This window comes from Protopterus annectens, chromosome 10.part0 (genome assembly GCF_019279795.1).
Source record: "Protopterus annectens isolate FY-2018-M chromosome 10.part0, PAN1.0, whole genome shotgun sequence".
Taxonomy (NCBI): Eukaryota; Metazoa; Chordata; order Ceratodontiformes; family Protopteridae; genus Protopterus; species Protopterus annectens.
In genome coordinates this window covers 185,521,752-185,548,756 of record NC_056744.1, presented here as the reverse complement: position 1 = coordinate 185,548,756, position 27,005 = coordinate 185,521,752, and the positions used below count along the sequence as shown (strand labels likewise).

Below are 27,005 nucleotides of genomic sequence, written 5' to 3'. Positions count from 1 at the left end.
AAAGCATATGCTAGGGTACTGGAAAGGAGACTTCATCCAACAGATGAGCCTCTAATTCAGGAGTGCTGAGGATAACATTATGACCATGAAAGAACAGATCATCACATCATCACTGCACATATAATGGGGGGGTCGTGGGGGATGGTCAGCATTCCATTCCTCTCTTTCATGGACCGGATATATTTAAGATACAACCATGGGTTCACCGTTTGCTCTTCTGGATTACAATATTATTTATATATATATATATATATATATATATATATATATATATATATATATATATATACACACACACACACACATATATATATATATATATATATATATATATATACACACACACACACAAATATTCATATATATAATTGTGTGTGTGTGAGTGTGTGTGTGTGTGTGTGTGTGTGTGTGTGTGTGTGTATATATATATATATATATATATATATATATATATATATATATAAATAAATATATGGTTTACTATCAAAATGCCGCCATGCAATTGCATGGCTATGAAGTATTCGAACACCATATGTTCGACTACTTCATAGTTAAACAGTTATGTGCGAACGTTATTATTGCGAATGCACTGTGCATTCGCAATTATAACGTTCGCTCATATAAGAGGATCGTGGTACAGTAGGGTTAGGGAAATACATCCCTTTCCTCACTGTCGTGTGATCTTGGAGTTGGAATATTAAGTTAGGGGGGGTGTGGGGAGCGCAGTTTTGGCTAGTTAGGTAGGGAGTTAAAGGAAGGGTGGGAGTGCTGTTGATTGTCGAAAATGTCGCGAGCGACATTTAACAATTAACAGCTGTTTTCGGCATTAGGTACATACAGAAATGTGTACGTTTGGCGAAACTTCGCTAATACGTACACATTTTATTTCAACTTTCGACTTACTGATAGTAAACCTATACATATATAGATATATATACACACATACATATACATAAATAATTCATATAAATATATATATTTATAGATACAGATATATAACATACGCACACGTATCTATCTTTGCTCACCTTACACAGCATCACAACAGACACACACACACAAAACTGGCATCTGTTTTTGTTCTGCAATGTGCCAGAAAACACTACTGAAAGGATCAAAATAGCCACACAAGTTTAGTATCTGACTAGGTGTTTACAGCTGGTCTTGCAGTCTTAATGCATGTAAACCTGACTCGCCTGTGTAACAATCTGAAAATGTTATTGATAAATGTTACAAAGTGCTTAACTGCTGGGCGCATCAAATACAGACCAATAGAAGCTCCATAATACTTGATTTAGGAAAATGCTATACTATAAAAATACCGAAACAAAATCTTGAAACCATAAGATCAAAAGACCAAAACACAGCAAACTGCAATATTAAAAAACGTACATACCAAAACTCCCTACGAGTGCTATCAGAGTTCTGCAAAGGGGTGGACCCAGGTTGGAGTGTTAACATGGGTCATATGGCAGGGAAATCTGTATAATATTAAGGTTTTCAGCAGTTTGGTCTTTCTATCTTATGTTTCAAGATTTTGATTTTCTTGATTTTGTGTTTCAAAGTTTTTACAGTTAAATCACAGATATGTGTATATGTATATATAAGTGTGTGTACATTAGATATATATATATATATATATATATATATATATATATATATATACGCGCACACACACATACATTTGATAGAAAAAGGGGAAGAGATTTGTGCACATGCATAACCAGCCTTAGTAGAACAGTCCAATTATCTCATAACATGTACTTTATGAATGAGATTAGTATCGTTTTCAGGGAGGAAAATGCAACATGGTAGCTGTTTTCCACTAAAGGAACTGACTGGTCCTCCCTGCATCTCAGCTTGTTCCCCCCAATACTTTTGCCTTTGTGGCTCCAAATTCAGTCACTTCTCTACCCTATGTCCAAAGTGACCTCTCCATCCATCTGCTTCACTCCAGTCTATAATAAAGTACACTGGATTAGTGTATTTTCTTAACAGTTCAACATTTTAACAGGACAATACAAATAAGATTTTACTGTGTTAAATTCTGGCTAAGTATTTTGTCTTCTACTGTTAATGTGTAGTAAACATATCACCAAGTCTCTACTGACATGGTTACTCTAGCAGCTAAGTGTTGCTTTCTGCTGCTAATGGTAGCAGTTATATTAGCAAGTTTCTACTGGCTGTTTGTTTTACAGTAGGATTCAGTGAAGCCATCTACTTGGTTTGGCTCTTTGTACTGCAATTGAATCAAGTCTGTAGTATGTTGCCAAGTCCTGAATTTCTTTTCTTCTTTTCTCTGCTAATCTATAGTGCATATATGTTTATGTTATGTTTCTACTCACCTCTACTAAAGGTTTCGATTGTAATACCTGCATTTATGTTTTTATGAACAGCACAGTTGCTGGATAATGTAGGCAATTTTTAATATGAGAGTTTGTGTAGAGTTTTGTCACTGGCTAGAGTTGCTTGTTTTTTTCACATATGTTACACATGCTAGTTGCCTTTTCTAAGTGCTAACCATCAGATTTTCAGACTGTATGTTGTGTAGCAAGAGTGGAAACTTACAGATAGGCGTACTATCTGTCCCTCTAACATCTGTAAACCTACAGCTCAGTAATCCCTCACTTGTACGTAAACACAAACATCTTGTTAGTTTAATTGTGGAAGCCACCATTTTTGTTTTCAGTAATCTTACACTTGCATACATACAAATATCCGTTAGCTTTTGTATTTTCCTGTTTAAAGGCGAGAAAGCAGAAATGAACTGTGACATGTAATGCCCTACCCTTGTTCGCCAAGCATTACTTAATGTGGTTGATTATAGACAAATAGTACTGTACCTGTCTAGTTCAACAATCAAGCAATCCTTATTAACTTCTCTCTCCCCCAGTGAATCAAGTACATAGTAAATCTGACTACTGCTGCTGCAAAAGTTATTATATCCCACTACCTTAAGAACCTGCACAGCTGAATTCCACCTACTGTTGCAGAAGTTCACAAGGAACAACACACTGAGATAAATCTATGTAAGGTAATTTCCAAGACTCAAACTAACTTAATTTGCTAAGTCATGCATCAGTGTGTTCTGTTGTGTAGTGTTCATAGGTGTGTACTAGGCTAATGGCCCTGGAGTCTTTACAAGCCTAGCCCATAGGATTACCCTGGCATCATGCCACCCGACTCTAGTTCCCAGTGCCTCTGTCGAGTAGAGCCACTGGAGTGATCCCAGAGGTGAACTTTCTATTTCCCATCCATTCATCAAGATTTCTTTTGAAGAGGCCCAGTGAGGTGCTCTGACATGTATAGGAAGTCTGTTCCATAGCATGGGCAGTCTCTGGGTTATGAACCTGTCCATCCAGCATGTTCTGTTGGATGAGGTCTCTGGAGCATGTGGTGTGGAGGGATTGGTATTTCTTTAGACGTAGCATTTCTAACAGAGCTGGGTCAGCATGGCTTTGTAAGTCAATCAGAGATCACCTCCAAGTAGGCGATATGAGACAGAGAATAGTTGGAGATTTTTGAGTCTGTCCAAATAGGACAAGTGTTTAAGGCCTAGGATCCTCTTTGTGAGATACTTTTGTAGCCTCTCCAGTTGTTGCAGGTCTAGTGAGGTACATGCCAAATGGGGCATTGTACTTTATGACTGGCCTAATTAGGGAAGCATAGAGGGAGACAATGACCTCTTTCTTCCTGCATGCAAAACCCTTAGCAAATAAGATGTGCCACATAGAAGGATTTTTAGACCACAGTGGCAATGTGGGGGTCAAAAGAGAGGTTGCTGTCAAAGTGTGTTCCCAGATCTCTTATAATGCCTTCTGTGTTCAGTGGACTGCCATCGATGTGGTAAATTCATGGGAACTGGGTTTTTCCCAAAGGGAATGACGACAAAAAATTTTATGGCATTGAGCTTAAAGCCATGGTTCTGACATCAGTTGTTGGTCACAGTGAGGTCTTTCTGCAGGATGTCAACATCACTTGGGGAGTTAATAATAGCTCCCAACTTGCAATCGTCTGCAAAGTTTGTCAGCCAGAGTCCCTTTGTGTTGGCCTGGACTTCAGAGAAGTAGATACCAAATAGGAGAGGACCCAGGACCAAACCCTGTGGGACTCCACTCGGGACTGGTCAGCAGTCTGACTTGGAGTCAGCTACATTCACACTGTGGGTTCTATCTGTGCCAGTTTGCAACCCACCTAGTGATAGGGTGATGCCTAGCTTAGTGAGTTTTTCTAGGATTCCTGAGTAGGGAACGGTATCAAAGACCTTGGCCTGATCAAGGTAGGCTGTATGCACCACCTTGCCTTCATCCACAGCTCTGGTAACTGATTCAAAGAAGTCGATCAGGTTGAGCAGGCATAATCTACCCTTCACAAAACCAAACTGTGTGGGATCCAGAGTTCGGAGATTCCCTATATCCTTGTTTATTAGGTCCATGATGATGTGTTCCATAGCTTTGCATATCAGACTCATCAGGCTAATGGGGCAATAGTTTCCAGGGTCTATAAATCGCTCTTCCTTTGTGGAGAGGGATGACTGTAGCAGTGCACCATTCGGTAGGGCAAAGCCTGAGGTGAGGCTGTGATTGAACAGGGCACACAGGTGAGGTTCCAGTTCACTCTGTAGTTCATGCAGAACAAAGCCAGGGATATTGTCAGGTCCCACAGAAGCTGTATTCTTGGCCTTGGACAGTGCTGTTTTAACCTGTGCAGAAGTAATACTGGGTGCCTGGCAATCTACTGGTATTGTGATTGGTCCTTTAGGGGGAAGAGAGGAGTAAAGTTGACACTGAATCTGTCGGCCAGTATATTGGCAATATCTGTTGGCTCAGTATAGGAGGTAGCACTGTGCAGTAGCTCAGAGCAAATCTGGGTATTGCTGTGGAGATTCTTTACATAACTATAGAAGGTCTTGTGGTTGTCTTTACCATCTGCTGCAATTCTGTCTTCATAGCTAGCTTTACAGGATTTGATGAGAGATCTCAACTTTTTGGGACTTCACCTTATTCTGCATCAGTTTCCTCCTCCTGTTTTAGAGTTTGTTTATGGCAGAGGGCCACCAGATTGTCTTCCTTTTTTTTTTTTTTGGAGAAGAGTGTCTCGGTTCTATTGGGTATGGAGATATCACTGCATTTGTGTACATGTTCATACAGTGCACCAGTGTTTGATTTGGTGGTCATGCAACTATTCCTCCATTTGCATGGGTGCCTTGAAGTTAGCCACCTCTGTTTTTGGAGAAGTTTTTCATGGTGGTTACCTTTGCAAGGGGGGGGTGGGAGGGATGCGGATTTCCAAGGCGATTAGTTTATCAGATCTAACCAGGGAGGAGCTGACTATTGGTATAGAGCAATGGTCGCCCATGTTAGTAATGACCAGGTCAAGGATGTTGCTACCTCTAATGGGGGTAAGAATGAGCTGGTCCAGGGCATTGGAATTAATGAATTCCAGGAAATGTTGGGCAAGTGTATTGGAAAATGAGTAGTTTTCCCAGTTAATGGAGGAGTAGTTGAAGTTGCCCAGTATGAGAGTGTTAGGTTGGCCCCTAATATTCTCCAGGGTGCTTAGGAACATGGAGTATGAGTCTTGGGACATGGGTGGGGAACTATAGTAGGCTACGACCGGAATCACTGTCTTACCCAATATTAGCTGCACCTGAAGTATCTCTGATGCATTATGTTGTGCTACCAGTCTGGAGGTGTGTGCATCCTTTATGAATATGGAAACACCACTGCCTTTGGAGCTTCGGTCCAAGTTCTGGGGCTGAAAGGTGTGGAATAAGTTATAGGTTGCTAGTGCAGGTGTGCTTTCTCTCTTACTGCAGAAATGTTGATGTTCTCCATTTTAAGTAGTGCTTCGATGGAGTGCATTTTGAGATTTAGACTTCTAACGTTGAGCAGCATGACTGTAAGATCGCATTTGTTTGCAGCTGTTACAGTGGTAAACTGGTCTTTGGAATACTGCCTAAAAAAGGCACTATAAGGGTGGCAAGAGCCTTGGCCAGTATCCGGAAGCCCAGCAGTGACAGATGCAGGCCATCTCTGGCAAAGCATCGAGGTCTGTCAATCATGTCATCACAGGCAGACAGATACTGGATCCCCTTAGAATGACATCAGAAACTTAGCCAATTGTTGAAATCAATCATTTTCTACTTGTACTGTGGTATCAATCTGGGTGATGGTAGGATGGCGCTCAGGGCTAGGGTCATACCCACCTGGGCTACATAATCTGACAGCTCCTCCATGTCTCTCCATGTATTCCAGGGAGGTAAATCTCAGGTCATTCACACCCACATGTACAATGACAGTGTCATATTTGTACCCACTGTTGAGGGACCTGAGTGCATGTGTTATGTGGTGGATCCTGGCACCTGACAGGCAGTTGACTGTTACTTTCTCCTTATTCAATCTAGTGAGTGGGACATCAGTGTGCCTCACTATCACGTCACTTATGACTATAGTGTGTTGGGCATGCTGTTTTGCCTTAGGGGCTTTGGTTGAGTGGCACACTGTTTAGGAGAGTCTGGGTCTCATGATTAGTGTTGTGTTGTGGTGGTGGAGTTCATTTCTGCATTGGAGGTCTCTGCTGTTTGGGTAGATTTTTATTGAGAGCCTCCGTGAAGGTGTGTGTTTCTTGTTTTTATGTGAAGGCAGTGCTGGTGTGTGTTCTGGAGGGATATGTGTTCCATGTGGTGTGGTGCAAGTGCTGCCCTTCTCTTGACCAGCTATTCCGGTCTTGGCTGGAGTGTGTGTGGCTTCCAGTTTGGATATATAAGTGCATCTCTTGCAAGTCTGAGTGTTGGGAGGTAAGAGGAGAGAGTTGTCAGTGTATAAGAGACCGTTGCTACATTGCCTCAGGATGCCCAAGTTCACCAGGTTAATAGGAGAAAGCACAGGAAACTGACCTTTAGACATGCCTGGAGGGGTGGGCATTAATAATAAGTACTGGAGTTGTTTCCTTGTAGAACATTTAGTGCTGGTAGCTGCTACAATAATTGCTACAAGAAGTCTGGTAATGTGCTAGACTAATAAGCTAGTAAAAGTACAGGAGAGGAGAGAACAAGCAGATCTAAGGGAAAAATTGAAGAGTAGACTTTGGCACCACTCAGAAGCTTACAGTCCTGCATACAGCAAATCTGTATCTGGACTAGATTAGTTACAGGAAAGGCGGGAAACAAGTGCAAATGCAAGCTTTTAATCCATAAAGTTTAAAGAGATGGAAAGACTGTCCAAATGGCCAATAAACTACAATTTTTGGGATAGAAACCACTCCTCTTGTGGTAGATAGGCTACCTAGTGCTTATCACTCCCACTGATGAGCTAGAAGGCTTGAATCTGCTGGAAGGATAATCCCACCCCTAGTTACTCACCAACACTCACATGCCTTTTACTGCTGAAGGTGAAGCTAAATAAACACTTTAGCATACTTTATTTTTATTACTGTAATAGATCCCTGCAAAGATTCAGAAAAGGCCATAACCACAAACTTAAATGCTGTTACTCAAGTCAAGTATTCAGAGTTCAGAGACCTTGTCTGTGTATCCATGAACATTCTACCTCACTAATTATTTAGGTGGTAAACCATTGGGGGGTGGTCTTCCCACTCTGCTCCCCTACCCTGCCCCCATATCCCACTCATCCCCAGCGCCTCTACTCATATCCCAAGCAAACCACACACCCTTATTCCTATGATCCAATTATATAAAACTCTACCTTGTCCACAGCCACATTTCATTCACACCTTACCTACTTTTATTTAACCAAACCTATCTGCTTTCCCATTCATCATCTTGAATTCTCATCCCTCTACTATACTTCTTGGCAGCTTGGTCTGCTTCACCATCTCAATACTATCACCACCTCAAACTATCTTACTTTAACTCCAGGCTTACCACCTTCTTGTCTACTATACATACATCAAACTAACATTGCACTATAATTTTACTACTGACTAATCACATCTCTCCCACCCCTCCTCATCACAAACTACGAGGCAAAATGTCTACCCACATTGTCAAAGCCCACCCTGAAGTCAAAACATTTCCAACGTTACCTTAAGATGCTCACATATTGCAAGATAGTACACACATCTTTATTTACATCTGATAGTATATTGTAACACACAAATAATACTTTTACTATTTTAAACCCATCACAGTTGACATGCTCCTTCTAACCAGCCTAACCTCTACTCTTAATTCTCAATTCTCCTTGCATAACCCCACACACCAATACATCTCAACCTCCTCCTCCAACCATCTCCCCAATAAACACAGCTTCTCCAATATCTCCTCTCAGCTTTTCTCCTATATCCTCCCATATTATTCAAGCCACAGATTGACTTCTTCACCTCCTATGAGCCACACCTGACACCATCACCTATTAATAAAATAAACACGTGCCATGGTACTCATTCCTCATTATCTATCTTCTCAAATGTGGAGACACGCATCCTAATCCAGGCCCATCCTAACCACAAGAGTAACCCCAAAGATTTAAACATACTTACACTGAACCTTATAAATATATGTAATAAAATAGCCCCACTGCATAGCTGGATTGATCAAAATAAACCAGACATACCAGTCCTTAGTGAAACATGGCTATACCCCAATGTAAAAGACACTGAAATAATACCTCCAAACCTTGCAATAACTAGAAGTGATAGATCTAAAAAAAAAAGAGGGGGAGGACAGCCCTTCTATATCCCTCTAGATTCAACATCACACCATATACCAGTAATATACCCATCTTTTCTAATTCTGAGGTACTAATCTTTTTTTTTGAACCTCAACACGTCAAAAGATTTGAATAATAGTAATATCTATCCCACCAGGTTACAATATACCAGTGTTGTAAAATATTTTATCCTGGACTTCCCAAACAATAAACCTCGAAACAATAATCTTAGGAGATGTAAATACAGATTGGCAAACCACAGCTATATATATATATATATATATATATATATATATATATATACACACACACACAAACTCTGAGACTGCATTATTATGGAAGAAGGGGAAAAATCCAATCTCCATATGCAGAGTTATTGCCCTTTATCCATGTTGCACTTGATGGTGCACTTGACATGCTTACAGACTCAACCAGTAGATCACTGAACAAGAGAAACTCTCAACAAAATGTCAAAAAGATGACCTATTACTGAATGGGCTACATCCACTGATATATATATATATATATATATAGACACACACACGGTGGTAAATGTTACACTTCCAGACCCTTTGCTAAACAGTTTTCCATTATTTGAAATTCAGTATCAGTATATAGTTAGAGTCATATTCCTTACCTCATATACTTCACACTAGCATATTGCTAAGAATCGTTACTGCAGCTACTGCATGTAGGTAATGTAAGGGAAAAAAGCAAATAGCCCCTGCCTCAAAACTACTCATATCACACACACATAGTTATGGTAAGAGAAAGTGTGTTATACATGCTAGATCCAGCCTAAATTACTGTTACAGGTTTATAGTTGGTCACTAGGCTTGAAGTCCAGAGGACCATTGAGGAGCCTAGCCCAAATTCCCAGTTGCCTCCATGCACTGCCTGGTTAATTGCCTTGCTGAAGGTCACACAGTAGGCAAATGAGGGCTGAGCAAATCAAATCCTGCATGACAGGAGCTACGACTCACATCCTTAGCCCTCTGTGTGAAGAGGGATATATATATATACATATATATATATATATGTATATATATATATATATATATATATATATATATATATATTTATGTATATATATATATATATATATATATATATATATATTTATGTATGTATATATATATATTTATGTATCTATATATCTATATATATATCTATATATATATATATATATATATATATATATATATATATATATATACACACACACATTTGTATGTATGTATGTATATATATATATTTTTTTATGTATGTATATATGTGTGTGTGTGTATATATATATATAGTTATGTATGTGTATATATATTATGTGTGTGTGTGTGTGTGTGTGTGTGTGTGTGTGTGTGTGTGTGTGTGTGTGTGGAAAAATCAAAACATTTTTTCCACAAAATGATTGACTTATTTATCTGAATTTAGTAATACCGAATTACCAAAATGTCAGAAATGGTAATCACGGATTTGACATTCGAACACAGGGATTTCCAATGTCGAAAGTCCATGTTACCGGAAAGGTTTTTGCTGGGGGGAAGCCCCCATTGCACCACATACACCCCCTGCATATTTTATATATATATATATATATATATATATATATATATATATATATATATATACCAGCTTCAAGACTGCACTACAGTGAGTTAAAGGGAACATTTCCTGAGCCACACTGTACCACGATCTCAATTCAACATGTCGACTGCAGTTTGACATTATGGGCGTTGGTAAAACAGATGTTCGACCAACCCGTTTTTGTCATACTGCATTTCCAGATAAACTATATGTGTATATATATATATATATATATATATATATATATATATATATATATATATATATATGACAACCATATGAGGAGTACACAGCTAGGAAAGAACCAAACTATGACTTCATATAAAATGCACATCATAGCTGTACACACACTACACTTCTGCAGTAGTGTGGAGATGTACTGCAACTCCTTCCTAGTTCTATAACTAAGGAGGTGTTAACATTAGATTATAGCACTGAATACATACAACTGCAAACATGTATGCAGACAATTTTCTCTCTAAAAGAAGGGGGGGGGGGTCAGGTGGACTTGTACAAAACTTTTTGCTATAAATTAAAATAAAAGTACAGAACTGTGTAAACTGCAGCATGTCACAATTAATACCAACCAATCTGACCAAATGTTCTTTGGAACCTGAAACAGACTAAACAGTGCAGATCCTTTAAATCTTTGTAACCTTCTAAATGTCCTTGTATCACACCTTCCCTTTTTACTGAAAAATCAGAGAATCTTGCAATGATAATTTGCTCAAGCAACTCAAACATTGCTAACCAACTACCCTACCAACAGAATCATCTGCATTAGGCCTTGAACTCAAATATATTGTGATAGCTGCCACTCTAAATTTCACCGTGCAAACATATGCCAGATAGCTGTAAACCACATGTGCACATTCATCTGTTTCCGATCACTGAATGTCATAATTTCTCTCATTTCCATCTTTTTCTTCTTGTTTTTTACTCTCCTTTACAACTACATATTATTATTGTCTTATTTCATAGCCACAGTAACATGTGTCTGCAATTCCTTTCGAGTGTACCTAAAAAAACACAATTTGGATGAAATAACAGGAAACTTTCATAACCTGCTTAAGTGAAAGATAAGCATTTTCATTTATTAAACTGTTTTCAAGAGCTGCAGACTCCTTCAGATGAATGCTAATGCTATCTTTCTCTCTCTCTGTGTATGTATGTATATATGTGTGTGTCGCTCTCTCTCTCTATATATATATATATTTATAATCTATCTAGACACACACATACAAAGACTGAAAAGGCCATGTAGGCAGCCACCATACCCAGTTAACAAATAATGGATGTTGCTATTCTAACTATTTTCATAATACATTGTTCTACAGAGTTGATATTTGTATTCCATAAAACGGCAGCATTTTTGCTTAGTGCTACTAATTAACTCTATAATAGACGCTTGGTTTTAAAGTATTACATTCTGTATTTCAGCACTGCATGAAACATCATCCCCCCATTCATTAGCTCACTCACTGAGGTCATCACCTCAGGCATTCTGGACGCAATACCTGGGTGTCCAGTGGGCTTCGATCTGTGATCTGGTTAAAGTGAAGATGTGCTTGCCATAGCTAAAGGCATAAGGGTCACTGGTTCTCCCAGTCCATAGGAAGGTATTTGGCTCCAAATCATGACACATGCTAGTAACATTCCCTGTACCTGTTCCCTTTATGAAGCCATGTCCTCTGGAATTAGTTGGTACACTGGCTTACATTCTGCCTGTTTTTATATATACAAACATCTATCTACACTCCCACACATGCACATTTTATATGCCTACTGCTGTACTACACAGAAGCTTCTTTTATCTAGAGCTATTGAAGTGAACAGTGGTGCACCATCACTGGCTCCAACATTCAGTCTATCACACCACTGACAAAATAGTCCCCCTACTCATCACAATATTTCACGGCTTAGGAGAGATGGATGCGTGACACACTGATATTACTTGGTGTCCAAGCTCTGAGATCAGGGCTACTAAGAGATAAAACAATTTTAATAGGGAGGACAGTGGCATTCAGAGCCCTAAGATAAATGTCCACCAAAGGGCAACTGACTGGTTAAATAATTTGCTCAGAGTCACAAAAAAGTAAAATGGAGAATATGGGAATCACAGCCTTTTTATTTAACCCAGGCCCCAGTAAATTTAAGGCTAAATGTAGGGATGCAGCCATAGAGTTTAATGGATGGACACCACACACATGCAGTGGTACATCCATTAGTCTATGGATGCATCCCCATGTTATTCTTTTCACTGATGCTATGAAGATAAAAGGTAAGTGAATCATTCATTATGTTGGCATGTAAAAAACTGCAGGGACCAAGAAAAAATAACTAATGAATATAAAGTATATGTCATGACGCCAAGACAAAAAAAAAAGAGAAACTTTCTTTAAAATCATGATGATAGCCTTTCTGATCCTAAATGATAAAGATCCATTTGAAGTGAGAGAGATGACTATCCCCTAATGACCACCTCATGTACTATCCTCTTCCACCATGAAGCTCCTACAAATTCCAAGGGTGTTGGCAGAAACAGCTGGTGTACACACTCTTGTTATTGTGTTTAGAATTTAATACGACTGTCACTTTGGGACTTCTCTGCTCTGACCTGCTTTAAGTAGTTTAGAAGGCTACATCTTTCTGATTTAGACTTTTCGATGAGTCAGTTGTGGAGCACCTATGGATTTAGACTTAAATGCTTAAATCTTCTGCTTTTATGCATTTGATTTCTACAAACATACATACTGTTTAACCATATTTACAAAAAAGTTTATGATGAAGTTGAAACTGAAGCTCTGTTACAAACTCTATACATAAATTATTCTTTCTTCAAACCTTTGAAAAGCTTGGAAGGGCCAAACAAACAGACCCAGAAATTAAGTCCTTAGCCTAAATTGTGTCTTTTTAAGCTATAGGAGAATCTGACAATTTTCTGCAGAGATTTAATATAATCTTCAATCTACTCATCTTCAGTATATATACAGAACAATATTAGGACATTTGAAATCAAGGACCTTATAAACTTCATGGATGTATATAGGACAAACAAGACATCTATCTGAATGAGTACCATACGTCTACACACATTACTGTAAATGCATAAATGTCTTAATCAGAACAACCATTAATGACTTTAAACATTTCCCTAAGGCCACGATCATAACTATATTTGTCTGTAGGCAAATTCAAATAGCTAGTGTTATAAAACCTTTTTCCACTCTTAAAAATAATGGCTCATAATTTGCTATGAAAATGCGCTTAAGTTAATGAACCTTTTAAATGTGCCCATTATGAATTGACATGAAGAGTGAATACAGACAGCAGTGAAAAAACTTTAAATGTCTTCATATGCACTTTTTATGCCATCTGTTATGCATTTTAATACCAGTTTATATTCTCTTAGATTACTTAGATTTTTGTAATTTAGTTTACTTATCACTGCATGCAAAAGTATGCTTCTTTGTACTATACCTATACAGAAATCTTTTTTTTTTTTTTACTTGAGCCGAGATAATTGAGTTCTGATGCTACAAAAAACACATCTCAGACCAAATATTAAAAATGTTGTATTAACCATTAGTTTCTTTACTAAATCACCAAATCAGCAAACCTGTATGTAAAAAAAAGCAGTATGGATTAAAGAAAATGTAAGAACTACTTTTGTTAAAATGTCTCTAGGGCGTTTTTTCTCCAATGTAACTGCTCCCATCTTTAACCAGTTACTCTTCAAATAATTCTGAGAATATGCTCACACTGAGTTTATGATGAATTTACTTTAGCTTCTGGAGACTTCTTCCCACAACTTTCAAAATATCTAGCAGTTCTTACCTCCCGAGTACCCCCCCCCCCAAACACACACAAAGTATTAACTTAGTATTAACAGTTACACAGCTGTAGTACACAGAGAACTAGAATTCATGAAAAAAAATGCATTGGTACACTATCTATATAACACAAAAGGTAGACAAGGGAGACATCTACTTTATGGAACATAGCAATTGAATTTAACTTAAAATTACATCACAGTCTGCATAAGGGTTACCCAGAGTTCCCATCTCATGGATAATTAATAGAATACTCTTGCAAATGAAATCCTCAGGATTTATTTATTTACCATTTGTTAACCAGGTTGGTGTACTGGTCTAGGGACCCATTACAGACATGACTAAGCCATTATGGCAATACTTTACAATAAGAATACATTTCTGAACATACTTTAAGACAAATTTGTGACCACACATACCAACAACAGGTCAAGCACAAGGTCAGATGACAAAGAAAGGGCAATTATGTTGACAGGATATAAGCACACGAGTGGTGTAGCCATATAGCTGTTATGAAAAGGGTCTTTGCCTTATAATAGGAATGTCTCATTTGGGTGTTGTAAAAACCCAGTTACAAGGAGCAGTCTTAAGTCTAATATTTTGAAATAACTCTGGAGAGATTTTACATCTGTAACTTATTCAGCATCTGGGAAAAATTATGACAAAAGAACATAACTTAAAATCAACTTCCGTATTACAGTCTGGGAGCACAGCATATATTATTTAAATTATAAATTACTGAGAGATTATAACCTGTAAACACATTTTTGATTCCTTCAGGCACATCTTAAATGCTATGCAACACTAATAATCACTTAATCAGCCAAAAGCTCCTAGATTACCACCCCCCGCCCGAGACATTCTTGGCAGAGTAGGCTTACCTGGCCAAAAAAAAAAAAAGTCCCAGTCAAGTCATTAACAAGTCAGAGTATCTGGCTTCAAGAGGGTTGACCCTGATAAGTATTTCAGGAGAACTCTAGAAGCAGAAAATACTATGTGGCATAACTGGTGATAATGCCTTAGTGCTGCATACAATGCAATCTTTTCAACTCATTCAAAGCTACTATTAGGGGAATGCATCAAAACAGTAAGCACAGACAGCACGCTGCAGAATAAAATAAATATACAAAGGACCAATACCAAACAACCAGCGGATGATGTGATAGCATTTGTAACCAAATTGAAATGCCACCAATCACTGTTGAAAACCAGGGAGCAATTAAACATGTTCATTTGTTAATCATCCAAAAGTTTAAGTTCAAAAAGTCTAGGCACTCGAACTTTGAAGGCATAAAAAATGATAGTTTATTTAGAAGATTTAGCTCTTTCATTCCTCGGCCAGAACTTCATCAGAATCTGTACTTCCTCTCACTTCACTTCCTTTTGTACCAATGGAAAGGTACAGTGTACAATAAAATATTGTCAGTGAAGTGTGGAGTAGTCTAAAACCATTCACTAACATTTATAAACATTTCAATTTAATAAATGTCAATGATTAAAGTGAAACAAGATAAAATAAAATAGATTGTGAAGTGGCAAATAAGCAAATAAGTCAACAAATGACTTTTCTGTTCCTGAGATGAAGCTTCAAAACAAATGTAAGCATGCATTTAAGTAATATAAATTGTTAATTTTGCTGTTTTTATTATATTTACAGTAAATACTTAATATATTTCATTTAACTAACCTTATAAATGTATTGCTAAATGTTAAACAAATACTTCCCATAAGAGAATGTCTTTAAATTATAAGAAATAGGAACTGATAACATTAAGACTTCTTCTTCTTTCGGCTTTTCCCGGTTAGGGGTCGCCACAGCAGATCACCTGTCCGCTCATGATTGGCAGTGGAGTTTTACAATGTCGAGTTGCCAGCCCGGCGCCCAACCTTCCACAGAAGGCACACACATGCACACACTCATGCCTAGGGCCAATTTAGTGTGTCCAATCCACCTAAAGCATGTCTTTGGGATGTGGGAGGAAACCGGAGCACCCAGAGGAAACCCACGCGACCACAGGGAGGACATGCAGACTCCGCACAGAAGGCACCCCAGCCGAGGATCGAACCGGTGAACCTCTTGCTGTGAGGCAGCAACGCTAACCATTGCACCACCACGGCCACCGGATAATGTTAAGACTATATAAGTTAATAATTTGATTTGTTTTAATTTTGCTTAGTGTGTGTGCACTGCTGGGTTAACAACATCAGATCCAAGAAATATGTTAATTAGAAGTGTTAAGTGCTGGTGATTTTTTTTTCTGTTCGTAACATTCCTTTCACATGTTGTTATAAAGCAATAAACACTTAAAATCTCAAGAACAGAAGAATGTTCCAGATGCGCGAAAATGCTGGATTTTTGTTTGCTTACTTCCCCCGCCTGCTCCTCAAGCTATTTGGAAAAAAATCCAGGTCCTAGAACAGTTCAAAGTTCATCACTGTCTGAAAACATGAAATTCCTTAACCATAGCTGCAATGAAAAGGAGAAAAGATCTGAACTTTTCAAGTATATATGCGAGAAATCTACTCAAAATAACATATTTAAAAATATTTATTTAGAAGTGAATAACTGGTTAAAAAACATAGTAAAGTTTTACATTGAGCTGCTGCTGAAATATAATCTCCTTACATTTTGCTGAATGTTAATAACTTATGCTGCAGTGTTATTAACTTTAACTGCACATATTACTGGGAAGAAGTTAGATGTTTGTTAAAGGAATTAAGAAGAATGAGAAACTTGGCAGCTGCTGTGTGTTGTGAGTTGTCATCTTCACATGGTGTAATCAAATTCTAATGTCAGGATGTGAGGCTTAGATCAGAATAGCAGTTCACAATGGCTAAATACACATTCAAATTAAAGAAGCAGGAATTATTTTATACATAGCCAAGATTGCTTATAATACTTGAATTACTAAGAAGAGTGAACATCTTATGAATATTATGCAAATGCACAAGGAATAAAACATCTACTATGTAAGATTAATTAAAGAGCAATATCAGTAAGTAAAGAAATATATACGCATACTGTAATGTCAAATAGACAGCTGATGATTAAATAGCTCTTTAATGGGAGATTTTTAGGAATACAAGTTATATAAAATAAGGAAGAATATCAGTGGACAAAAAACAGAAAATATATTTAAATAAACTGGTTATAAGAAAGATGTATATTCCACATACTTGCATATGGCAGAAATGTGAACATACAAAACCTCATTTAAATTTACACAGAAAATTACATAAAAATATTTGAAAAGATCCTGAAAGCTAAAATTTGAAGCTGAGTCATGTGAAATTTGAAGCTTTCTGCATATAGCATGTTATTAGATTCATTAAGACTTCCTGAAATAACTAAGTTAGAGCTGAAATTTGAGTGTTTATTTGCTGAATCGGTATATCAATTCTGATGCAAAGTAAAATACATTTTTCAAAATGTTTGAACCCAAGAAGGGACATTGTATCTTTTGAATACAATATACACTGCAAACGTGTTTTTTTTATTCCATATTAATGACAAAACATTCTCATTGACCTTAGTAATATACACAGTTTACGAATTAATAAGCTAAAGGAAACATTTCAATATTTATCATATCAAGAGTGTTACACAATTTTAAGATAGACACTTGTACTTTTAAAATTAATTCACTAATAAATATATATATATAAATATATATATATATATATATATATATATATATATATTAGCGTGAAAGATGTACATATCCATGGACTTTCCTTTTGTATAATAGTTTAAGTTAAGATTACATGTCACCTGTATGTTTACAAATATGTGTTACTTACTTATGTAGAGATGTAGCTATAATAATATTGAATGAGTGAATAAATTAGAAACATTTAATGGATAATTTATACTATTACATAAATATGTATATAGTACTCTGTCAGGTTATTTAATATCTGTGATTAATAAAAGAGCATTATTAACAATTTATGTAGTAATGGGGTAGTTTTAAATGGCAAAATATATAACTAAATTAACAGTCTCATTATTTTTAACTTGTATACTATATTATTTTAAAGTCACAGTAGCTTTTGGTTAGTTTTTGATAAACTTTTAGGTATTCGTAAGTAGAGAGATAGTATAGTAGGCTGTCTATTCGAGAGACAAACTAGGAACTTCAATATCCATAGCAGGTTGTGTTTATTAGTAATATATACAGTTACAGTTATAGACTTCTATTTTTGTTACTTTCACATTTCAGAAGTTTAGTTTGTAGAAAGGAAGAATTCAAAATGTGTGGAATGTTAAGATACGTGATGGAGGAATACATCCAGTCTTGTATACAACTAAATTAATACGATAGATAAATGTGTTATATTAGGTCTTAAAAAACATCTTTTCAAATACACAGCATGGATAGTTTTAATCTATTATTAATGTAAATGGATTAGATAGTGACAACAAAAAGAAATCATTTATGAGATATCTAAAATTAAATACAGGAGACATTTTCTTGCAAGAAACTCACTTGATAGCTAAAGATATACAATATTTAAATAACTTGGGTTACAAAGTGTTATCATCTTCTTCTTTTAACAAAAAGAGTAGAGAGACTGCTATACTTTTGAGAAAACCTGCTATAATGCCCAAGGTCATGGAATTCATTAATGATCCCAAAGGAATGTAAACATTTGTAGTAATTAAATATAACGGCAAACTCTATACACAAGCTTACTTTTTGCTGGAATAGGTGCAAGAATGACAAAAGATCACAAACGTTTTACAATGTCATTGGACGAGTAGTTTAATTTTAGCAGGGGATTTTAGAAGATACAAGTGAAAAGAAGAAAGCTAAAATTCTAGTGTTACTAAAGCACTAAACAGATGGATTAGTAATAATGTAGTTGATTTAATAGTGAAAGAAAAAGACAAAAAAATTTTTCTTCACTGATCATTCATATTACACATGGGACACAAACTAGTATTGATAAGATGTATGCCTCTAAAGATTTACTTAATATTTATTTATTTTACATTTGTGAACTAGGATAGTCCACTGGACACAGGTCCATTTTCAGTGGAGTCCCGGGGAGAAAAGTTCCAGAAATAAGAAAACATGTAATATATAGTGTACAGACAAAAATTACAATGAAAAGTTACATTCAAGTACAGTTATACATAGTTCAAGTAGTAACTACAGACATAACATGATTGGTGAAACAGAGAAGTAATACAACATTACTAAAGTGTCAAAGCCTTGAGAACATCAACATAATATCTGGAGTGACAAGTGTAAATCATCATCGTCATAATGTTTGATGAAAAGTCTAGGCCAGAACAAAATCTCATTTTCATTAATCATATGTATCCATATGTACAGCCCTAGGACCTAGACCCATTAGTTGTCAATTAAAATAGTCGTGTAAGATTAGGAGTTGTGAGCATAGTGAAGGATGGCTAAACTACAGAAGGGTCTAACCTGGTGCTGTGCGGGAGCATAGCCAGCAATTAATGAGATGGATTTTTAATGATTTTTTAAACTGAGTAAAGGAGGTGATAGTAGGTATATGTCTGGGTAGTGCGTTCCAGATTTTAGATACATAATTAGAGAAGAGGGAGTCACATGTAGTATTATTAGATTTAGTTACTTTTAGAATAAATTTGTTACTGGAGAGAAGAGTCCTGTTATTGCTGTAGAGGTGAAGTAGGTTTTATAGTGCAGGGGGGTTTTCTGGATGACACAGAATTTTATGGGCCAGAACAAGTTGATTGTATTTTAAGAGTTGGGGAAGTTCCAACCAGATGAGCTGCTTCAAGGATGAGCAGTAGTGAGATCTAAATGGGGACTCTGAGGCAAATCTGGCTATTTTGTTGTAGCATGAGTCAAGCTTAGCTAGATCTATTTTTCTAAGGTTGGTTAGAATAGGTGACGCATACAGGAGGGTAGAAATGAGGTGAGTGTGAGCTATGGTTGCTTTTGTTGATTGGGTAAGGAATTGTCTATTTCTATAGTGGGTACCTAGTTTTTTGTGGACTTTCCTGATGGTCTGGGAGATGTGAATATCAAATCTGAGATTATCAATCTCTACACCAAAGAGAGTTTGGTGCGATCTGAGGCAGAGATAGTGGTTTTGTTGCTGGATGTGATATTAAAGATTGTATTTGAAGAGGAGGACCTTGTAGATTTAAAGAGCAGTAGTTAGGTTTTGCAGAGTTTAGTATAAAGGTTGGATATTGGATAGCCATGCCTTAATAGAGAGGAATGATTCTTGTGATAATGTATGAAGTTTCTTTAGTGAGGAAGCTTCACAAATTAACATAAAATCATCTGCATACTGTATAACAGATGCATTGGGGGTGGAGGAGTAAAGCTTGTTGGCATAAAGGGTGAACAGTAGTGGCCCTAATATAGAACCCTGGGGAACACTTAGGGTGACTGGAAGGAGGAGTGAGAGGTCTTGTTTCCAAAGAACTGCCTGCTGATGGCTGGCTAAATAGCTTTGGAACCATGCTATGAATGACTGAGAAATAGCTAATTCAGATAGTTTTGTGATCAGAAGGTCATGTCTAACCATGTCAAAGGCCTTTGATAGGTCATGGAAGGTGGCAGAAACATATTTACCATTGTTTCTATGAGAGTTTACTGTATTGGTGAAGGACAAAAGGGCAGTGGTGGTACTATGGAAGGGGTGAAACCCATACTGAGTGTTTGATAGAACTTTGTGTATATGGAGGTAGTCTAATATTTGGAAATGTATGCACTTTCAAGGATTTTTGCTGAAAGGGAATAGTATTGCTATTGGTCAGTAGTTTGTACTTTCAGTAGAGTTGCCTCCTTTATGTAGGGGAAGTATATAAGATATTTTACAAATTTTGGGGACAATGGCTTCTGAGAGGGATCTATTAATTAGAATGGCTATTGGGTAGGCCACTGCATCAGAGGCAGTTTTTAGGAATTCTCCTGGTAATTTGTCTGCAGGCAGAGTAGTGGGCTTTAGTTTTTTGCGGTACTTTTTTAACCTATTTATAGGGATGGGCTGAAATTGGAAGGCATTATTTGTGTGAGTTGTAGAGTTTCAAAGGAGGGGGTTTTGTGTTGATTTTTGCGTTGGTTGGCTAGGGTTAGAATTGTCTCCATAAAGTTTTTGTTAAATTGAGTAGCAATGCTGAGTCATTTACTAGGGTACTTTTTTCTGGTAGTAGTAATTTGTTAATGGATGCCCAAAATATTTGTGGGTGATGTTGGTGCTTGATTTGAAGGGTGGAGTAGTAATTATTCTTGTCAAGTTTTACTAGCTTCTTGGCTTTATTCCTAAGCTCCTGATATATTTGTTTAGCAGCTGGAGACTTGACAGTATGCCAATGATCCCATGCTCTGTCCCTGGTTTTAATGAGGAGTTTGTTTTTTTTGGTAAGCCAAGGAGTGTGATTAGCTCTGATTCTTGAGGTTCTGGGAGGAACATGAAGATTTAATATGCCTAGAAAGGTGGTATTAAGTAGGAAACTGCCTCATTTAATTTCAGGTATTTCAGGGGTGCCCAGTCACAATGACTTAGTTCTATAATGAGGTTTATGGGGTTAAAATTCTTTTGGTTTACCTTGATATTGTCGTAATGGACAATATTGATCGTGCATCTGGTCGAACCAAATGCATGAAATTCAAACTTCGACATTCTCAGAAGTTCGAAAGTCAGCAAATAGTAAAGCTGATTCACTGACTTTCGAACTAAAATGTCGAAGACACATCATAATGCACCCCACCCCTACGTCAATATACAAACTCAGAGACTGCACTACAGTGGGGAATGGGATCATTTCCCGATCCCCACTATTGTGCAATCTGCACCGACAATGTTGAATCTGCAATGAGCGAATGCCAATGTGCATTCACCCATTGCACATTCGGACAATTTTCTGTCAAGGTTTTGCAACTTTGCAAACGTCCTTTCTCACAAAGTGGAGTCGCACGAGTGCATAATGCACTTATGAAGGTAACCAGTTATTTTTGCTTCTGATGATATGGTAGACAGTACCCTTTGGATTATGATTACATTGACGTGGTATAAATATTGGCAGGTGGTCACTTAGACCATCTAGAAGGCATCCTGCAAGAGTGGAGTGGCTTGGTTTATTAGTTAGAATCCAGTCTAGGATGGATTGTTTTTTAGTTTCCTTGTCAATTCTTGTAGGGGTCTGAATGGTTTGGGTAAAGCCATGGAGGTTAATATGGTTTGTAGGGGTTGGGAAGTTACAGGATAGCCAATCTATATTGAAATCACCAAGAATGATTGTTTCACTTTGGAGAGATAAACAGGACCAAAGTAGTATGTTTTCTAAAGTGGGCATGTTGTTACCGGGAGGTATGCAGCATCCAATTATGTTTATTAGTTTATTGGAGTTGAGTTTCAGTTGGGAGAACAGTATTTCAGCATTGTCCACAGAGGGATAATTTATGCTTAATGGCTGTACTGTGAGATGATTCTTAAACAGTATAGCAATGGCACCACCTTTTTTGCCTTTTCTATCTTTCCTTAGGATGTTGTATCCTGGAGGGATAACTTTGTTTTCACCGACGTGTGGCTTAAGCCAAGTCTCAGTTATGACAGCTATGTCTGGCAAGTACAGTGAAAGGCAGGCATGTAAGATCATGGATTTTGTTGGAGATACTTCTACAGTTTATATTTAGCAAGAGCAGGTCAGTTGTTTTCCTAGGGGGATTGATTTAAGCTACTGGGGAGATGGAGAATGTGAGGTGTGGGAGGGTATGAAGGGGTAGCTGGTCCAGGGTAAGGATGTATATCCTCACAGCAAGATAATTTAGAGGCAATGTAGATTATGGTTTGTGAGAGTTTTGTGGTTTATTAAATTTAAGGGAGGGTTTGGGATAGTTAGGGTGATGTAGCATTTTAAAGTAAAAGTAGTTGGTAGGTGAGATTGAAAAGTGAGATTGACTGGTATGGTGGTGAAAGGTAGCAGTAGTTGCATAATGTGAAATTACATATGGATGGGTATGGTAGGAGGTGAGAAGACAAGTATTTGATAGTATAATTAGTGCAGGAATATGCATTAATAGCATGTTGGTGTAATTTATGTATACTGTAGACTTTCATAAGGGTAGTGTATGGGAGTATTAGTTAGTGGAGCAGTAGAAGGGAGAGTAGCAGAAGAGTTATACCTCTTGGAGGGCCTAAGGAGGATAGTTGCATGCTGTTGGAAGGCGAGTGTGACTGGGTAATGAGGTAATAGGTGTGGCTAGCTATGACTGGATAATGGGTGGTAGGTGTGGTTAGGATTAAAGACAGATGTAGAGGGGATGTGTGGGAATTAGGGGTAGGGTAGAGGAGCAGTGTGTGCCCTACACAAGGGTGAACAGAGCTACACCGCCTGGATGCAGAGAGAAGAAAAACAATCAGTGGAGACAGGTAAGCACTGGGTGCAGTGAGAGAAGTAGAGAGTAGCTGATAGTTAGGAAGAGGATGTGGTCAGAGTAGGTAGGGGTGCTTGGAGGTGGTGGTAGATATTACTAGTATAAGAGTAGTGACAAAAGAGCCAGGAGGGTTGTTAAAAGAAAGAGGGGTGTAAGGCAGCTGCTGGTTGGTTATAAACTACAGAAACCTTATGGGAGGGCAGTAATATTAGGCAGGTAAACAATATAAGACTAAGTTTTGACTCTAACAAAAGTTAGTTTCAGTAAGACCTGTGGCTGTCCTTTGAAGTAGATGCCTGGAGTCTCTGAGGGAACTAGTAGGGCAACTTATAGTGGGCTGCCGGGCTGGGTTACTGCAGGCTGTATTCCATGGACCCCAATGTCTTGCCCAAGTTATGTCCTCCACCACTTTTTTTTTTTAGTTAGGATGGAGATGTCCGCAACACATTAGTTAAAAACCACCAGAGACCTAGCAGCAGTGAGGGTAAGGAGCGAGCAATAGAGGTGAAGAATGATTAAAATGAATTACTTTAAAACTATTCCTTGTCCTTTAAAATAGTGCATTATGATCAGATAACACTATTCCTTGCCCTTTATCTGATTAAAGAGCACTAAGTATTAATTATAGTAATGGACACAAGGACATTTCAGATTATTTATAAAATCACAGTATATATGATGAAATTAAAATAAATTAAGAGTTACCTTAAGGAACAAATTAATATTTTTTTTATCTTTGAATGATAATGGTCAGGCTAGTGAAGCCATATTATGGAACTCCTTAAAATGCATATTAAGGACAGAATGGGAAGATGGGCTAGTAATAAAATGGAAGACTGGAATAAAGAGTTGTTAGAAATACAAGATGAAATACACAAAACAAGATTTGAACAACAAAAATTATATAATACTGAAGTCATTAAAATTAATGATAAAATATCAAACAATTTAATGCATAAATTGGAAATAGCTTTAGAAAAAATACAATTGCACAGTTATGCGAGGACTTCAAAAAATCTACATAGATAAGCTACTAGAAATAAAATGCTAAGCAAACAGACACAAATCAATAATACCCAAAATCCTCAAACTAATCAGCTTCCTTCAAACAGAAGAAATTCTTAATACTTTTAAAACATTCCACAAGGATCCAAATAAAGATAAAAATAATAATCCTGAAGATTAGAAAATATAATGGTATTCAAAGAAAAATGTTACTATTAAACTTAATGACCAACACAAAACTCTGATAAATAAGCCTATTACCCTGACAGAAGTTAAAGAAGCTTTAAAAAATGGAAAATGGTAAAGTTCCAGGGTTAGATGATTTAAGTATGGAATGGTATACTTTGCTTCCATTAAATATTTTAGAATTACTGAGTGACATTAGAAGAATAATTCAAACAGACAAAATAATTCCTCCCTCATGGAAGTTTTCTGTTACAGCACCACTACTTAAGCAAGGAAAGGATAAGTAAGTTTCCTCATATACACCTATTTCATTATTAAATGTAGACTATAAAACATCTACTTCTATCTTTTCTACAAGAATAAGAGACATAGTAGACTAATAAAGATCAAGGAGAATTTACAGTCAATAGATTAACATACGATAATTTAAAAAGGATGATAATATCACATTTAGCCAAAGAACGATTTTTTAAAATATTAAAAAACTTTAGAGACTGTAAAGCATATGTTAAAAATGAATCTTATATTTTCAAGGATTCACTTTAAATAAAGGAACAAAGCAAGGGTGTCCCCTCTACTATTTGCATTAATTATCAAAAACTTAGCTAAAAGTATGAGAAACAATGAAAAAATGGTGGATTCGCAATTAGGACTGTCAATCTAAAATACAGCTTTTGCAGACATTTTACCAAGTATTGGAGATTTAAATTATTCAATCAAGGAAATAGGTAAAGAAAATAAAAAGTTTCAAGTATACTACTAAAATTTAATAGGAATAAAACTGAAACTTTAGTGTTGAATCAATTGCTAGATAGCAAGTTTAAATAAAAATATAATTGGGAAGGAAAAAGAACTAAAATATTTAATAATGAAATCTATCAAGATGTGAGTAAGATTATTAGTAATAATTCTGAAAAAAACTGAAGTGTTACTTATTAAAAAATGGAATAAATGCTGTTTTTACTTTTGAGGATAGATTAGCACTTATTAAAACTGATTACACAAGATTATGATTTGCATTCAATAACTTTAATACCAGAGGGAAAAAAAACTTTTAAAGAAAATGGAAAACACGTTAACTACATTTTTATGGTATCCGAAAAAGCTGAGAAATGCTTATAGAAATTATATAAGATTATGGGAGTATGGAGGTATTAGCTTTCCAAGTGTAGAATCTTATTCCATTGCTGCAAGTTTCACCTCTATTATACTCTGGATAGACTCAACTTATACCAGTCAATGAAAAATCATTCAGAAGCATTTTATACTAAATTCTAAGTTCAAATATGATAAATTAAAAATATGTAACAGTTATTTCATCTGGTTAATAAAATTTATCTCAGAAAGAAATTAATTTCAGTCTTTAGACTCTGCTTATACAAAACCAATTATTAAAACGGTTTTAAGAAGTATATTTTTAAAACCCTGTTAATATCAAAATGGAAACTCTTGTACTTGCCCATTGTGTACACCTTTAGATTTAAGGAAACTCAAAACAATGTTAAAATGAATTTACTAGAAAGGAATGGATTAGTATGGTCCGATTGCTTTGAAAAAGGAAAAGCTAATTTGCTAGAATATTTAATGAAATATTATAAGGTGGCCAAATCTATTAACCAGTTTATATTATCCATCAGTAAGAAATTAAATTAATTTGTAGATTATATGAGTGAAGATACCCCCATTATATGAATATATAAGTACTATAATCATCATTAGCCCCCTTTTTCCCCATTTTCTACATGAGGTCGGGGAATAATGTTAACTGTCACCATCTCTCTCTATTCAAAGCCACACTTCTGCTTTCTTCAACACTCTTGCCTAACTCACAGATCTTCTTTCACAGAATGCATCCACCTCTTTACTGGGTGTCCTTGTTTCCTCTTGCATTCTTCCTGTCTGTCCAAATTTTCTTCACCAGACTGTTCTGCTTTTCTGCACATGTCTGCAGATATGTTCAAACCACTGTAATATGTTCTCTTCTGCAATTGGAGCTAATTTGGCTTTTACTCTAATGTCCTTATTTCTTTGTCTGTCCACAGAGTGCATCCTACCACCCTTCTCAGGTACTTTTCCATCACCACTAGCTTCTTCATCTGCTCTGCCCGGGTTTCTATACCATATCAGCACTACTAGTCACATCACTGTCTTGTACACCTTATTTTTCAGCGTCTTTGGCATTCTTAGGTCAAAGACTCTACCTGATACTCTATACCAGTTGGCTGCAACCCCTCTGATTCTAGCTTTGACATCTTCAGTCAGACTTCACTTCCCCTCAAACACTCATCCCAGATACTTGAAGCTATTTACCTGTTCCACAATCTAACCTTCTATCT

The 27,005-nt window shown here is 36.7% G+C and overlaps 1 protein-coding gene across 1 annotated transcript in view; it reads right to left on the bottom strand.

Annotated features, from left to right (window-relative positions):
- TTYH2 (tweety family member 2) overlaps positions 1-27,005 on the bottom strand; it is a 2,201,930-nt gene that overhangs the window by 1,215,700 nt on the left and 959,225 nt on the right. The gene's annotated exons all lie outside the window — the stretch shown is intronic.